The sequence below is a fragment of the Balaenoptera physalus genome, assembly GCF_965194825.1.
Source record: "Balaenoptera physalus genome assembly, chromosome: 4".
NCBI classification, from domain to species: domain Eukaryota; kingdom Metazoa; phylum Chordata; class Mammalia; order Artiodactyla; family Balaenopteridae; genus Balaenoptera; species Balaenoptera physalus.
Window position 1 is genome coordinate 18,975,689 of NC_138891.1, and position 14,924 is coordinate 18,990,612.

Sequence of the window (14,924 nt, forward strand, 5' to 3'; positions counted from 1 at the left end):
CATAGGAGGGTTCCCTTTTCTCCACACCCTCTCCAGCATTTATTGTTTGTAGATTTTTTTTTATTGGAGTGTAGCTGCTTTACAATATTGTGTTAGTTTACACTGTACAGCAAAGTGAATCAGCTATATGTATACATATATATCCCCTCTTTTTTGGATTTCCTTCTCATTTAGGTCACCACAGAGCACTGAGTAGAGTTCCCTGTGTGATACAGTAGGTTCTCATTAGTTACCTATTTTATACATAGTATCAGTAGTGTATATATGTCAATCCCAATCTCCCAATTCATCCCACCCTGCCTTTCCACCTTGGTATCTGTACATTTGTTCTCTGTGTCTGTCTCTATTTCTGCTTTGTAAATAAGATCATCTATACCAATACTTTCAGATTCCACATATATACGTTAATATACGATATTTGTTTTTCTCTTTCTGACTTACTTCACTCTGTGTGACAGACTCTAGGTCCATCCATGTGTCTACAAATGACCCAATTTCATTCCTTTTTATGGCTGAGTAATATTCCATTGTATATATGTACCACATCTTCTTTACCCATTCCTCTGTTGATGGACATTTAGCTTCCTTCCATGTCCTGGCTATTGTAAATAGTGCTGCAGTGAACATTGGGGTGCATGTATCTTTTTGAATTATGGTTTTCTCTGGGTATATGCCCAGTAGTGGGATTGCTGGGTCATATGGTAGTTCTATTTTTGGTTTTTTAAGGAATCTCCATACTATTCTCCATAGTGGCTGCATCAATTTACATTCCCACCAACAATGCATGAGGGTTCCCTTTTCTCCACACCCTCTCCAGCATTTATTGTTTGTAGATTTTTTTGATGATGGCCATTCTGACCAATGTGAGGTGATACCTACCTCACTGTAGTTTTGATTTGCATTTGTCTAATAATTAGTGATGTTGTGCATCTTTTCATGTGCTTTTTTGGCCATCTGTATGTCTTCTTTGGAGAAGTGTCTTTAGATCTTCTGCCCATTTTTTGATTGGGTTATTTGTTTTTTTTGATATTGAACTGCATGAGCTGTTGTATATTTTGGAGATTAATCCCTTGTCGGTTGCTTCATTTGCAAATATTTTCTCCCATTCTGAGGGTTGTCTTTTTGTTTTGTTTCTGGTTTCCTTTGCTGTGCAAAAGCTTTTAAGTTTAATTAGATCCCATTTGTTTATTTTTATTTTTCCTCAGATTTTTGTCCTTGACTCTTTTCTCACCTATGCAAGTTCAGTCTTGTCCACTCTTGTGGCTTTAAAACCTTTATCTGGTGCTTACTCTCAAGTCTTTATTTTCAACTCCTATCTCTACTGAATGGGAATTCAGTATATTCATCTGAATGGGAAATATGTCTCCTGGATGCCCCGCCAAAATAACACATGCCTGCAGCTGAGTCTGTATCCCCTACACCCTTGCCCCCCAAGCCTTAGCACACAATAATCAGCTGCAGCCTCGTTTTTACATATCCCTAGAACCCATTTTTTAAAATTTGTTATCAAATATTACATATTCTCATATTTAAAGTGTCAATCCTTAAAAGACCTTTTGAAAATATCAGTTTCTCCTCCCAACTAGGCCTGCTTCTCAGAGACAACCACTGCCAATTTTTCTTAGCTATTTCTTCCATTATTTACCTTCATATTTATAAATGCATATCTATTGCAACTTCATCATTAATTAATTTTAAACCTTATGTCTTGCTTTCCTGATATGAATTTCAGTTCTCTCACCCCTATTCCACCACATTAACAAAATAAATAAAGGGTAAAAATTATGTGAGCATATCAACAGATGCAGAATAAATATTTAACAGAATTAAACCACCTTATGAATGGATTAAACACCTAAATATAAGACCAGACACTATAAAACTCTTAGAAGAAAACATAGGCAGAACGCTCTTTGACTTAAATCACAGCAAGATCTTTTTTGACCCACCTCCTAGAGTAATGGAAAGAAAATCAAAAATATACAAATGGGACCTAATGAAACTTAAAAGCTCTTGCACAGCAAAGGAAACCATAAACAAGATGAAAAGACAACCTCAGAATGGGAGAAAATATTTACAAATGAAGCAACTGACAAAGGATTATTCTCCAAAATACACAAGCAGCTCATGCAGCTCAATACCGAAAAAACAAACAACCCAACCCAAAAATGGGCGGAAGACCTAAATAGACATTTCTCCAAAGAAGACATACAGATTGCCAACAAACACATGAAAGGATGCTCAACATCACTAATCATTAGAGAAATGCAAATCAAAACCACAGTGAGGTATCACCTCACACTGGTCAGAATGGCCATCATCAAAAAATCTACGAACAGTAAATGCTGGAGAGGCTGTGGAGAAAAGGGAACCCACTTGCACTGTTAGTGGGAATGTAAATTGATGCAGCCACTATGGAGAACAGTATGGAGGTTCCTTAAAAAACCAAAAATAGAACTACCATATGACCCAGCAATCCTACTACTGGGCATATACCCAGAGAAAACCATAATTCAAAAAGATACATGCACCCCAATGTTCACTGCAGCACTATTTACAATAGCCAGGACATGGAAGGAAGCTAAATGTCCATCAACAGAGGAATGGGTAAAGAAGATGTGGTACATATATACAATGGAATATTACTCAGCCATAAAAAGGAATGAAATTGGGTCATGTGTAGAGACATGGATGGACCTAGAGTCTGTCATACGGAGTGAAGTAAGTCAGAAAGAGAAAAACAAATACCATATGCTAACGCACATATATGGAATCTAAAAGAACGGTACTGATGAACCTAGTGGCAGGCAGGGCAGGAATAAAGACGCAGACATAGAGAATGATCTTGAGGACACGGGGCGAGGGGAAGCTGGGATGAAGTGAGGGAGTAGCATTGACATATACACTACCAAATGTAAAATGGATGGCTAGTGGGCAGCTGCTGCATAGCACAGGGAGATCAGCTCAATGCTTTGTGACCTAGAGGGGTGGGATAGGGAGGATGGGAGGGAGGCTCAAGATGGAGGGGATATGGGGGTATATGTATACTTATAGTTGATTCACTTTGTTGTACAACGGAAACTAATACAACATTGTAAAGCAGTTATACTCCAGCAAAGATACATATTTTAAAAAAAAAAGCTTATGAGATTTTTTTAAAACTCTGAACAAACTAGAAATAGAAGAGAACTTTCTCAATCTGATAAAGGGTATCTACCAAAAAACCTGCAACTATCATCATATTTAATGGTGAAAGACTTTTCCCTAAGATCAGGTACAAGGCAAGGATTTCTAAACTCACCACTTCTATTCAATATTGTTCTGAAGATCCTAGCCAGTGCAGTAGTCAGTAAGGCAGTAAATATTGGAAAGGAAAAAGTAATAACTCTCTAGTCTCAGACAATATGATTGTCTATATAGAAAACCTCAAGGAATTTACCCCCCAAATACTATAAGTGAATTTAGCCAGATGGCAAGTGACAAGATCAATACACATAAGTCAACTGTATTTCTCTATACCAACAACAAACACAATGGAAAATGAAATTAAACTAACAGTGCCATTTGTATTAGCATCAAAAAACATGAAATACTTGGGAGTAAATTTAATAAAAGGCCTACAGACATTGCTTAGAGAAATAAAAGAGCATCTAAATAAATGGAGAGATACACTACGTTCATGGATTGTGATGACTGGAGACTTGATATTGTTAAGGTCTCCATTGTTACCAAATGGAGATTTAGATTCAATGAAATTCCAATCAAAACCCCAGCAGGTTTTCTTTGTGAAAATTGGCACACTGGTTCCAGTATTGATATGGAAGTGCAGAGGACCTAGAATAGCTAAAACAAAAAGAAAAAAATGGAGGATTTACATTATTATTTTAAGGCTTACTATAAAGCTACAATAATTATGACAGAATGGCATTGGTGTTTATAAAGACAAAAGAATAGAGAATCCAGAAATAAATCCATATATATGGTAATTTGCTTTTCAACAAAGGCTCCAACATAATTCATTGGGGACAGGATAGTCTTTTGAACAAGTGGTGCTGGATGATGGTCAAACTCAGCTCATACCATACATAAAAATTAATTCAAAATAGATTGTAGACCTAAACGTAAAACTTGAGACCCACAAAAACCCTTAAGAGAAAACATCTGTGTCCTTAAGATAGGCAGAGATCTTAAGACAGGATACAAATGTATTAACTATAAAAGAGAATTTGATTAATTGGATTAATAAAATTAGAATTAAAACCAAAAGCTACTGCTAAGAAAATGGAAAGGGAAGCCACAGACCAAGAGATAATATCTACATCTAAAATATGTAAATGAACTTTTAGAACTCAGTCAAAGACAACCCAAAAGATTTGAATAGAAACTTCACAAAAAATGATACATATGAATTGCTAATAATAAGCATATGAAAAATGCTCAATATCATTAGTTGTCAGGGAGATGCAAATTAAAACCACAGTGGGATACCACTTCACACCTGCTAAATAAAATGGGTAAAATTAAGGAAACTGACAAGTATCCAAAAGGTTGTAGAGCCACTAGAGCTCTCAGGTGTTGCTGATGAGAGCGTAAAATGGTAGAACCACTTTGGAAAACTATTTTACAGGTTTTTATAAAATTAAAGTACACTTCTCATGACTCAGTATTTCCATTGTTAATTACCCAAAAGAAATGAACGCGTATTCACAAAAAGACTTTTACTTGAAGGTTCACAGCAGTTTTAATTCATAAGAGTTCAAACTAGAAACAACCCAGATGTCCATTAACTGAATAGATAAGACAAATTTGGGTATATTTAATTATATATCAATAGAATATCTACTAAACAGTAAAAAGGTATATACAAATGATGCATGCAATAACATGGATGAATCTCAGAACCATTGTTTGAAGTGAGAGAAGCCAGACTAAAAAGTATACATCTCATGTGATCACATTCATGTGAAGATCTAGAACTGGCAAAATGAATCTGTCGTGATAGGACTCAGTCAGCAGTTGTCAGGTATTGCAGCATAGGAGAATTGATTGGGAAAGGGCACAGGAATAGTTTTAGGGTGATGTAAATGTTCTTTCTTTTTTAGCACAGTGGTTACTACACAATATGAACATTTTTACTGTATGTAAATTATACATTAGTAAAGCTGATTTAAAATAAAAGTGAGGCTCTGAAGAGCTGAGAGGAAGCTCTCTGTTTTAGAGTAGCATTTGTCACTTAGTGGGCTTCATGTAAGGTGATCATGTGGATAGATGGGATTTCTTCCAGAAAAGGATTCTTTAATCCATAGTGGGGGCTGAGAGCTGGAGGTAATAAGCCTGGTTTCTGGTGACCTGGACTTGGGCAGGGGAAAGGGGGCTGGTGGACTTACTCAGAAAGTAGACTTTTACTCAACTTTAAGTCCTTTACCACCCTCTCTGTGTGTGATGGCCCTGGGGTTGGTGCTTTTCTGGTTCAGTTTTTTTCACCAGCAAATAAGATTTCTGTCTTAGCAGGATGAAGGAGGGATGATTTTCTGAGTTTGTGGAGTAGTGGGGAGAACTCTAACTATTCCTTTGCAGACTTTCAAACAGTCCCCCTGTGTTCAGTCCTCTACCCTAGCCCATTTTCTGTGGTACTTGGTACCTCCTAACCTGGGCCTTTGGGGGTTGTGCAGGGAGAATTGGTTTGTTTGCCATTAGTATCCCTTCCTCCTCTATTCTGCTAAGTCATTGACCATTCTGCTGCTGTTTTCTATCTTCATATACAGTGATTTGGGGTTACAGGTGTCACTTAGGTTCTTTGAAGATGGAGTTTACACTCCTATTTTTGTTCTTACTGTTTGGAGGAGAACCTTAGAACTGTAAAATCCATACTGTACATTTTCAACTTCAGCAATACCAAACTCCTGCTAAGTCTCCAAACACACAAGGTTTTTTCATATCTCTGTACCTTTGTAGAATTCCTTTTTGCTTATAAGGTCCAGTTTAATCTCTTCTTCACCTGCTAAGGCTTTTATCTTTCAAAATCCAGTTCTCCCTCCTAACTTTTCTTGTTGGCTGCCTCTGTACCTTTATTTCACAAGAAATCCACTTCATCAGGAAGTTTACTCTGGAGGAATACCAGGAGTCACTGGAAAGTACTTGTTAGAGTAATCATACAGTGATTAAAGTGAAAGTGATAGGAAGTGTTGAATGAACTCTGAAATTGCATATGAACCACTTAGACAGAAATTGGGAAAACAGACCCTGGCCCATTGCAGGGATGAAAGAAGCAAGGAAGATGAAAGCCTTGGGGGAGGTGGGCGGGCAGTGTGCAGCAAGACCAGAGGAGAAATAAATGTAAACATTCAATATTTATTTATTTTATTTTATTTTTTTGGCTGCATCGGGTCTTAGTTGCAGCATGTGGGATCTTCGTTGAGGCGTGCAGGATCTTTCATTGCGGCACGGGCTTCTCTCTAGTCGCGGCGTGTGGGTTTTCTCTCTCTAGTTGTGGCGTGTGGGCTCCAGAGCACGTGGGCTCTGTAGTTTGCAGCACGTGGGCTCTCTAGTTGAGGCATGTGGGCTCAGTAGTTGTGGCGCGTGGGCTTAGTTGCCCCATGGCACGTGGGATCTTAGTTCCTGACCAGGGATCAAACCCGCATCTCCTGCATTGGAAGGCGATTCCTTACCACTGGACCACCAGGGAAGTCCCGTAAACATTCACAGTATCAACTCTATAATTTCCCTTTCTGCTTTCTACCCCTGATATACATGTTTAGACCGATATTTCATCAAATTGAAGATTGTAAAACACTCATTGCATGTGCCATTAAGAAAGAAAAAATTAAAACTATGATAAAATGCTTTCTTATCATTTAGAACTTTTTTACTTTTTAGAAGAGTTCTTTTCACAGATATCTTTTAGACAGATATTTTTACTTATACATAACTCTTGTGCATACATAGTCTTTGGGACTATGCCATAGTCTTTGGGATTTTTTTTTGAAATCTCACTTGCCAAGGTTACCAGTGACCTTCACATTGGCAAAGCCAGTGGGTAATTTTTGTTTTTCCTTGACCTCTCAGCAGCATCCAACACTAGTGACCTCCGTTTTGAAAGTTTCTCCTTCAGCATCCTTGAAATTGCTTCTTAGGATCCCTCTAAGAATTCTGTTCTTCTCTTTAACCCAGAAATGTCAGTGATCCTCAGCCCAGAGCCCTTCTCACTTTATGCACTCACCCTGAGTGACCTCTCAGGGCTGCCTCTCCAACCCAGATCTTGCTGCTGACCTGCAGGTTTTTATATTCACATTTCATGCAGTCATCACCACTTGGATGTTCCACAGGTACCTCTTCAAACAACACATTCAGAATAAAACTCTTCATCTTTTCTATGGCCACCTCCCATAAAACAAAAACAAAAAGTCTGTGTTGGAAGTGACAACATTAGTCCCCCAATACCCAAGCGAGAAACCCAAGGTTCCTCCCTCTTACTCTCTCCTCCTCCTTTTCTGTGAATTCTTTCTCACTATCTAATCAGTGCCCTTCTCTTTGTTAATTACTGCCATCTTCCTGGCTTAGGGTCTCACCACTTCTTGCATGGATTCTTAAAGCCTTCTAATTGATTTCCATGCCTCCACTCAGCTACTAGAGTGGTCTTCCTCAAACATAAACCTCATCATGTTACTTCTCAGCCTAAATGTCTTGTTTCCCTTCACATAGTTTTCCAAATAAAGTTCAGACTGCTTAGGTTAGCACACAAGACAGTCTGTGGTCCAGTTCCTGCTGCTCTCTGGTTTCCTCCCCTCTTGCATGTCTGTACACTCCCTCCAGTGAAATCAGCTGGAACTATCATAGTTCTGAACTCACTGTGCCATGTTAGGCCTCTGAGCCTTCACATGTATGTCTCCCTCTGCCTAGAGTATTCTTCCTTTCCTTTTTGTCTAACTAATTCTCATTAATCCCTCAAAACTAGGTATATACATCCCTTATTTGGGGAAACCTTTCCTGACTCTTAGATCTGATTTAAATACTCTCTTTCAAAATGGACAAAGGGCGTGAAGAAAGGCTTTGTGAATGAACAACACAAAATGCCTACTAGGTAAATAAAAAGATGTTCAGGCTCAGATTAAAACAATGTAGTTCATTTATTCACCTATCAAATTGGCAAAGATTTAAAGAGTGGTATCACTCAAGGAGAACGTGGGGAGATGGGTCCACTCCTACACTGACATTGGAAGTATAAATTTGCCATTTTTCTGGAGGGCAGAAAACGGATGTATATATCTATTTATCTAAGAACCATTAAAAAGTATATGCATACACATACACCCCTTTTGACTCAGCATTCTCCTCCTTGCAATATTTCCTAAGAAAATAACTTTTTGGTAAAACATATTTTCACAAGAAAAATTTCAGGATGTTCATTCATAAAAATATTAACAGTGGTTATTTCTAAATGGTAATATGAGTAATTAGTGTTTTTCTAACTTTTCTGAGAAGAACTTGTATTAATTGTGAGTGCAAAACAGGGGAAACAGAAGCCCCACCCTAGTGCTCCTGATACCCTGTTGTGCTTGCCTCCCTTGTTGCCCTCATTAAACAGTGAGTGTGCTGAGGGCTATCACCATGAATTATTCAGTATCATCCCACCAGCACCTGGCTCAGAGTAGAAAATGCTGGATGAGTGAGTTATACCAGTAACAGCTAACAGTTATTGAGCATTTCCTGTGTCTTGGGCATTGTTCTAAGCATTTGACATATTAACCTCATCCTCATGAGATGGGTACTATTATTATCTCTGTTTTGCAGGTGAAACAGGCTGACAAAAGTTAACCAACTTCTGTAAGGCCACACAGCTGTAAGCGGCAGGGTTGGGATTCAAACCCATGCAGACTGGCTTTTACTATAGTGACACAAGATAGCATCGTGGTTCTGAGTTAGACTGTATCTCTGATTGAGAATAGTTGGATTAGATTCCATGTCTAGGATTCCAGCCAGACAATTGGGCATCAGTTGAATCGTGGTCTAAATAAAAAGGCAGAATTTGACACCCACAGATCTGAACCAAATACCAGGGAAGTAATCTTCATTTCTTTGGCCTTTTAAAAAAAAAAACTCAAATCATTTTAGACTGTAAACTTCTCATTGAAATTGGTATCACCCCTTGGGATTTAGCTTTGTTATATGTTCCCTCTCTCTGCTATTCATATTCCTTCAAAACTTAAAGACCTAAATTTTTAATTAGTTCATTAACTCTTCTTCCCACCACTTCTCTTTCTCAGTAAGATTACTTATGAGAAGTTCATCAAATTTTATTTTTAAAACCTATCAATCTTCATTTTTGCCATATCTTCTCTTTTTTGCTTCATATTTTCTTTTAAAGTCTCAGAATTTCTGAAAGCTGCATTCCTATTATCTGGAACTATACTGAATAATATGATGGCCACTAGCCATATGTGGCTTTCTAAGTTAAAATTAATCAAAATTAATTTGAATAGGCAAAAGATTTAAATAGTGCTTCTCCAGGGAGATACGGGGCTGGTCAGTAAGCACAGGAAAAGATGTTCAACATCATTAGCCATGTAGATGTAGGTTAAAGCCCCAATGAGATAACACTACACACTATTAGAAAGGCTAAAATAGAAAATACTGACAATCATAAATGTTGAAGAGGATGTGGAATCAACCATATCTCATACATTACTGGTGGGACTGTAAAATGGTATAGCCACTCTGGTAAACAGTTTGGCAGTTTCTTATAAAAATACACTTAACGTTCAACCCAACAATCAGACTTGTAAATAACCTGTGGTTAATTACCATAGAGAAATGAAAAACATGTTCACACAAAAACCTGCACACTAATACTCACAGCAGCTTTATTTGTAATAACCAAAACTGCAAACAACATAAATATCCTTTAATAGGTGAATGGGCAGACAAGCTGTGGTATATCCATACAATAAACTCAGCAATAAAAAGGAATGAACTGTTGATAAATGCAGTAAAGTGAATGACTCTCAAAATCATTGTGTTCAGTGAGAGAAGCCAATCTCAAAAGCTTACACACTGTGTGATGCCACACATAAAACATTCTTGAAATGACAAAATCATAATGATGGAGAACGGATCAGTGGTCTGTTGACTGTATGACTACAAAAGGGTAGTATGAGGGGTTTTGAGGGACGATGGGGTAGTTATGTATCCTGATTGTGGTGGTACTTACTATAAAAGGAAGGGAAGAAGGAAAGAAAAGGAAGAAGTGAATCATGTAAAACTGATGATATCCAAATAAGCTCTGTTAATAGTCAATTTCCTGGTTTTGGTCACTGTGCTGTGGTGATATAGGATGTTACCATTTGAGGAAACTGGGGGAAGGGTACACAGGAACTCTCTATATTATTTTTGTAACTTCTATGTGAGTCTACAACAATTTCAAAATTAAGATTTTTAAAGTTACAATTAAGTGCTTTGGTTACACCAGCCACGTTTTAAGTACTCAGCAGTCCCATGTCGCTAATGGCAGCCATATCAGTGCAGATATGGAATGTTTCCATCAATGCAGAAAGTTTTATTAGACAGCACTGGTCTAAAAGCATACATCTGACTCTGGCCAGTGTTCTCTCCTCCTTGACTATTTCAGATTCTGATATCACATGAATACTTTCTTGTATTTTCTGTCATGTTACTTTATCAACTTGTTGTTTTGCTTATTTTCAAACCTAGAGAAATACTTCTCTTTAGTTCCTCAAATTTTATGTCAATTTAGGAATTTATTTGACATGGGTTTTAATAGGTATCTGGATATTTAAATTTTCTAACAGTTCTGCATTTTGCTTCTGGACCAGTTTTATCACCTGTATTAAGATATAGTCCTGGGTCTTCCCTGGCAGTCCAGTGGTTAGGACTCCGTGCTTCCACTGCGGGGGGCATGGGTTTGGTCCCTGGTCAGGGAACTAAGATCCCGCATGCTGCACGGTGCGGCCAAAAAAAAAAAAGATTAAAAAATAAAAGCTCTCATACAGTTATTCTAATATACTTTCTTGACAATATCCATTGTATTTTCCTCCTCTTTTATCCTTACCCAAAAGCTTTTTCAAAATCTTGGATTTCTGAAAAGGTGCATAGTTTTTCGTGTTTGGTGCTGTTTCTTCCCTGTCTTCTGGATGTACATCTTTTGAAAAGGTAATTCCTTCGATTGCCATGTTCTAGTCTTTTGTCCCATAACACTTATTCCTCTTTGGCACCTTTGTATTTTCACTTAAAAATTAATGGGTGCTCACTTTATTGTGGGACTTTACTATGGAACTTTATACTTGAGCTCCATCCACCCTGCAGGATACTTCGCTTTATAGTTTTATATGAGCCACCATCTGGGATTTGAAGGCAAGGCAATAGAGGATGAAACAACAGCTCAAGATCCATTCACATAGCAACAAAGTTGAGACACTGAAGGAAAAAAAAGAATGGGGTGACTCACCTGAAGAAAGCCACAAAGAAAGAAAAAGAAAGGAATATTGGAATTAAGATTTATATATTTGTGGAAGCAAAGTCTGAATATTATAATGATGTCAGTGTTCCTTCAAAATAATTCATAAGTTTATTGCAATTATAATCAAATTCCTATCGGATTTTTCTTAAAACTTGACAATGCAGAAACTCATCTGGAAGACCATCAAAGAATATTTGAAGCGTAAAGAAGAATCATAATTAGAAATATGAGGGAAAAAAGCCAGGTAGTAAAACTTAATAAGACAACAGTAATTATGATAGTGTAGGCTTGGCATAAAAACAGAGTAATAATCATTGAATCTAAAGAGCCAGGAAATATATCCTAAACAGTATAAGAATTCAACAAAAAAAGGGGTTCTTCTTGAATTAATTGTATAAATTGTATCTGATTTCACTGTCTCTAATACATAAATAAACAAAGGATATGAATAGAAAATTTACCAAAGAAGAAATATAACAAATAAGGAAAATAAACAGAATTTTCTAGGATTGAAGAAATAAAAATGAGAACAATGAAGTTCTGTTTCTCATTATTAAATGGGTAAAGGTTTTTATCATTAAAATGCTGATGCAATTGATGGTACAGTTAAACTCATGTTCTCCTTCTCTGCTGTCATCATCTCCTTCCTATCGTGGCCTTACTGCACCTTTCTTGGTGCAGTAGTATTGCACATTCTATCATTCAACAAATCATATCAGCTCTACCTTTGAAATATATACAGCGTTTAAATGTCTCCAGTGTTCCTCTCCTGGTTCAAGCCCCCAGCCTTCTTGCCTGATTTATTGCTATAGCCCCTGACTTGTTTCTTCTTATCTTGCTCCTCTGCAATCTCCTCTGAACACAGAAGCCAAAATTACCAATTTAAAATGTAAGTCTGCCAGCAATCCCACTACTGGACATATACCCTGAGAAAACCATAATTCAAAAAGAGTCATGTACCACGGTGTTCATTGCAACACTATTTACGATAGCCAGGACATGGAAGCAACCTAAGTGTCCATCGACAGATGAATGGGTAAAGATGATGTGGCACATATATACAATGGAATATTACTCGGCCATAAAAAGAAATGAAATTGAGTTATTTATAGTGAGGTGGATGGACCTAGAGTCTGTCATACAGAGTGAAGTAAGTCAGAAAGAGAAAAACAAATACTGTATGCTAACACATACATATGGAATCTAAAAAAAAAAAAATGGTTCTGATGAACTTAGGGGCAGGACAGGAATAAAGACGCAGATGTAGAGAATGGACTTGACACAGGTATGGGGAAGGGTAAGCTGGGACGAAGTGAGAGAGTGGCATCAACATATATACACTACCGAATGTAAAATAATTAGCTAGTGGGAAGCAGCTGCCTAGCACAGGGAGATCAGCTCGAGGCTTTGTGACCACCTAGAGGGGTGGGATAGGGAGTGTGGGAGGGAGATGCAAGAGGGACGGGGTATGGGGATATACGTATACATATAGCTGATTCCCTTTGTTATAAAGCAGAAACTAACACAACGTTGTAAAGCAATTATGCTCCAATAAAGATGTTACATAACTAACTAAAAAAAAAAAAAAAAAAAAGTCAGTCTGATCATGTCATTTCTATGCTCAGTAGACATCAGTTGTATCCCAGCTCACTCAGAGTAAAGCCAAATTCATCATAATAGTCTACAGACCCTGCATGGTTTAGTGTCCCACCTTTCCTTTCTGACCTCGTCTCCCACACTGCCCCCCTTGCTTTCCATACTCTGGTCATGTTAGCCTCCTTGTCATTCTTGTAGTAAGTCAAGCATACTCACACCTCAGAGCCTTTTTACTTATGGTTATTCTGCCTGAGATGTTTTAGCCCAAAATACCTCCTCAACCTGCTCCCTCTCTTCTTTCAGATCTCTGTTCAGATGTCAGTGAGGTCTTCCCTGACTGCCCTTTGTAACACAGCACCCTCTCATCCTTTCTAAGCCCTTGCTCCACTTCATTTTTCTCTATTGCACATATCACCATCTAAGTTATATGTTTACTTATGTGTTGTTTTTCTTTTTCCAGCTAGATTCAGTTCAATAGGGACAGGGACTTTATTCACTGCTGTATCCCTAGCACTTAACAAGTACCTGGCACATAGTAGGCACTCAGTATTTATTGATTAAGTAGGAACATTGATTGAACCTTTCTGTTCTGTTTTTAAAATTTTTTTCTTTTATTCTTTTTTTTCCTTTTTTAATTAATTTTTTTATTGGAGTATAGTTGATTTACAGTGTTGTGTTAGTCTCTGCTGTACAGCACAGTGAGTAAGTTATACATATTTTATGATAGTTTGTGTCCCTCCAACTGGCAGATATAACAATTAGAAACATATACGCATCTAACAACAGAATATCAAAATACAGAAAGCAAAACAAGTTAAGGGAGCAATAGAAAACTCAACAATAATATTTGGAGACTTCAGTAGCCCCACTTTCAATAATGGATAGAACTACTAGGCAGAAGTTGATTGAACCTTTTTGGACAGCAACTTACAGCATGGTTTAAAAGCCTTTTTTTTTTTTTAAAGCAAGAGAATGTTAAATTCTATCCATTGATGACAAGAGAGAGAGAGGTCTGCATGTAGCAGGGTCTGAGAGGATGAGATCAAGAGCAGTAATAAAGGTTGTTTTTGTCTCTCTCTCTTAGAGAGTAAGAAAAGAGATGATGGTAGGGTAATAATTTCCAACTATAGAGGAAGTTGTACAATCAAGAACAAGCACTGTGTGTTGGCCGTCTTTAATAAACTCAAAATGGATCAAAGACCTGAACATAAGGCCGGACACTATAAAACTCTTAGAGGAAAACATAGGCAGAACACTCTTTGACATAAATCGCAGCAAGATCTTTTTTGACCCACCTCCTAGAGTAATAAAAATAAAAACAAAAATAAACAAATGGGACCTAATTAAGCTTAAAAGCTTTTGCACAACAAAGGAAACCATAAACAAGACGAAAAACAACCCTCAGAATGGGAGAAAATATTTGGAAACGAAGCAACTGACAAAGGATTAATCTCCAAAATATACAAACAGCTCATACAGCTCAATATCAAAAAAACACAACCCAATCACAAAATGGGCACAAGACCTAAATAGACATTTCACCGAAGAAGACATACAGATGGCCAACAAACAGATGAAATGCTCAACATCACTAATTATTAGAGAAATGCAAATCAAAACTACAATGAGGTGTCACCTCACACCAGTCAGAATGGCCATCATCAAAAAATCTACAAACAATAAATGCTGGAGAGGTTGTGGAGAAAAGGGAACCCACTTGCACGGTTGGTGGGAATGTAAATTGGTACAGCCACTATGGATAACAGTATGGAGATTCCTTTAAAAACTAAAAATAGAGCTACCATATGATCCTGCAATCTCACTCCTGGGCATATATCGAGAGAAAACTATAATT

General features: G+C 37.5%; 1 protein-coding gene across 4 annotated transcripts in view; it reads left to right on the forward strand.

Moving 5' to 3' along the window:
• Positions 1-14,924, forward strand: part of PPP2R3A (protein phosphatase 2 regulatory subunit B''alpha) — a 207,649-nt gene that overhangs the window by 33,640 nt on the left and 159,085 nt on the right. Inside the window, exon 1 of one of the 4 annotated variants that reach the window (XM_082459170.1) lies at positions 5,313-11,166. The exons of the other annotated variants lie outside the window; for them this stretch is intronic. The gene's annotated coding sequence lies outside the window, so the exon portion shown is untranslated. Of the gene's footprint in view, positions 1-5,312; positions 11,167-14,924 lie in introns of those variants that run through there. 4 annotated transcript variants of the gene reach the window in all.